Here is a 3,555-nt window from a genome sequence, read left to right on the forward strand (position 1 = left end):
TCAGAGGCTGGAAAGTCCAAAGTCCAGGGAACACATCTGGTGAAACCCATGGTGGTGACAGCACTGCAGGGGTCTCACAGGCAGAGGATGGTGGAGCAGAGGGAGCAGAGAGAGCTCCTCAGGCACTCTCCTTTTAAAGTCCTCAGAACTATGCCTCTGACCACCATTTTTAATCCATTCACTATGGCATGGTCCTACAATCCAATCACCTCTTCAAGGCCCCACCTTTCATTTACCATAATAGGACTTCCCACCCTCAACAGTTATAGAGGGGATGCAGCCTCAATGAGTTTTGGGGGGCATCCAGTCTATAATATTCCACCCATAACCCCTCAAACTCATGTCATTTTCACATACAAATACATTCGTTTCACCCCCAAAGTCTTAACCTGTTTCAATTCAAAAATGCAAAGTTCAAAGTCCCACCTGTCAAATCAAAAACAAGTTATCTACCTCCAAGATACAATGGTGGGACAAACATAGGGTACATATTCCTGTTCAAAGAGGGAGAAATAGGCCAAAAGGAAGATGTCAAACAAGAAACCCAGGAGGGCAGGCATTAAATCTCAAAGCTGGCAAATCTGGTACCTTGTCTCCATGTTTGATGTCCTCTGCACACTGGTGTGGGGGTTGGGTCCCCAACTACTTGGGCAGCTACACTTCTACGGCTTTCCTGGTCTCAGGCCACACTTCAGCTCTCCCAGGCTGCTGTTCCACTCTGATAGCTCCACAACTCTGGGGTCTCCATGGCAATCCCACTCTCATTGCTCCACTAGGTATGGAACTGATGGGGTTTTTCTGTTGCAACTCTGACCCCACAAATCTGCTCAGCATTGCTCTAGCAAAGGCTGTCTGTGGTGACTCTGCCCCCATAACAGATCTCTTCCTGGGCCCCCAGACTTTTCCATACATCCTTTGATTTGGGGGTGGAGGTTCCTTAGCCTTCATAGCTCTGGCATTCTGCGAGCCTACAGACCTAACACCACGTGATGCCACCAAGGCTTCTGGCTTGTATTTTCTAAAGCGGTGGGTCTAGCCACACCTAGGACCAATTAAGCCATGGCTGGAGCAGCCAAAGCACCCGGGGTGCTGGTGCTGGAAGCAGCTCCCTGAGGTGGCCCTGCGCAGCGAGCCCATGGAGGATGCATCAGGCCTGTTCCCCAAGACCATTCTGTTTCCCTAGGCCTTTGGACCTGAAATGGGAGGGTTGGCCCCGGAGGCTTCTTATGCCTTTAGGGCCTATTTCCCCTTCTCTTGATAATCCCTTTCTTTTGTACTGGTCTTCTTAGCACCATTTTTTTCCTGAAAATTCTCTCTGCTTCTCTACCACATGGCCATGCTGCAAATTTTCCAAATCTTTACACTCTGCTTTCCTTTTAAATTCTGGCTTTACATCATGCCTTTTCTGCCATAACTCAGCACAAGCTGTTGCAAGTAGCCATGAAGTTTCCTGAATGCTTTGCTGCTTAGAAATTTCTCCTGCCAAATAGTCTGGTTCACATGTCCTAATTTCCAACTTCCACAAAGTTCTAGGGCATGGGCACAAAGCAGCCAAGTTCCTTGCCAGTTCATAGCGAGGTTGATCTTTACCCCAGTTTCCGAAAAGCTCCTTCTAATTTATATCTGAGACCTCCTTTACAGTCTGTGTTTCCATAAGCATTCTGGTCACCACCATTTAACCAATCTCTAAAACATTCCAAACTTTCTCTGGTTTTGTTGTCTTCTAAACTCCCACCAGCATCTAGGCTTTTTCTAGCCTAGATTTGTTATGAGCAACACCCCACTTCTCTGGTACCAATTTTCTGTATTAGGCCATTTCTGTGCTTTTAACAGAATGCATGGAACTGGGTATTATACTAAAAATGAAATTTATTGCTTACAGTTTCAGAGGCTTGGAAGTCCAAAATCTAAGGAACACATCTGGTAGTGGCAACAGTGATGCAGGGGGTCTCACATTGCAAGATGGTGGAAGCAGAGAGAGCAGAGAGAGTAACCTTTTCATTCAGTCTCGTTTTCAAGCCCTCAGAACCACACCCATGACCACCATTTTTAATCCATTCACTGTGGCATGGTCTTGCAATCTAAACACCTCTCTAAGGCCCCACCTTTCAATTACCATAATAGGATTTCCCACCCCCTTAACAATCACAGTGGGGGCCAAGTTTCTAATAGGTAAAACTTGGGGAACACAATTCAAGCTTCAATGAGTTTGGGGGGACATTCAATCAACTACAGTGGTCTTCAAACTTTCTCATTTACCTCCTCAAACATTTCCAAAAATTTTGTATTTTCTTGTATATTTAGAAGTAAACATTTAACATGTTATGTATATTGTATTGGCAATACATCTTTCAATGGGTAAGGAAGCTATTATGTGATTTACTTAAAGGAATTGTTTAATTTCTCCATCAATACCTTCTAGATGCCCTTGTTTTGTCAAGAGGATAAGAGGAATGATGAAAGGAGTAGAGAAGAGAACTTTGATTGCAGGTGCCTTTGAAGGCAGATAAATGTATGGAAAATACACAAGTGAAAGATCTGGAAATTGACACTTTTAAAATCAGTTGTACCCATACCCTTAGAAACTCTTGGTGTAAGAAAAAAAAAAAAGAATTAAAAATAAAAAAATAAAGTCTTGGTGTATTTTCAGGGCTAAGAGGACCCCTGATTGAAAACCAAGGGTCTGGATCATCAGGGAGGGCTTTATGTATGGAACTACATAAATAAAGGCAATAGAGAACCATGGAACAATATCAAGCTGGTTGAGTAAGCATGCTCTGATTTGAATTGTAAGAGATAATTCTGACCACTTTGAAGAATGGGTGGAAGAGAGGTCAGATTTGAGGCAGAAAGACTAGTTAGGAAGCTTTTGCAGAAACCTCGTTGAAAGAGGATAGAGGCTGGGCTAAGGCGGGGACTGGAGAGACAAAGAGGAAAAGACAGCTTGGAGTAGTGTTGTCCAATAGAAATATAAAGCTAGCCAAAGCTGAAAGCCACATATGTAATTTTAGATTGTCTAGTAGCCACATATAAATGGTAAAAACAAGTGGAATTCATTTTAATAAGATATTTTATTTAATCCAATATACTGAAAAAATGTCATTTCAAAATGTTGATATAAAAATGTTTATTAAACGTATTTTACATACATATTTTTTGTACACAGTCCTTGAAATCTATTGTGTATTTTATGCTTACAGCACATCTCAGTTAGAAGTAGCCACACTATGCGTGCTCAGTAGCCACCTGCATCTAGTGACTACTGTACTGAACAGTGCAGGTCTAGAGATTGGGACTGGAAGTGGGATAGGAGGACACAAAGATATCATCATTTCTTGCCTGGGTAACTGCAGTGGTGGTATCCAGTGGAAGGATCANAATTTGAGGTACTCTGGTAGATGGTGTTATTCAAAATATTACCCACTTCTTCCCATAGGAGGATTTTATCTCCCAGCCCCGCTGAGAGCAGCCTTGACATTTGAGTTATTTTAGAAAATGAAATGTGAATGGAAGTGATGGGCGCCACTTTGGAGCCAAAGCTTTAAGATCCATTCA

This window comes from Galeopterus variegatus, unplaced genomic scaffold (genome assembly GCF_000696425.1).
Source record: "Galeopterus variegatus unplaced genomic scaffold, G_variegatus-3.0.2 Scaffold461, whole genome shotgun sequence".
In the NCBI taxonomy this organism is placed as follows: Eukaryota; Metazoa; Chordata; class Mammalia; order Dermoptera; family Cynocephalidae; genus Galeopterus; species Galeopterus variegatus.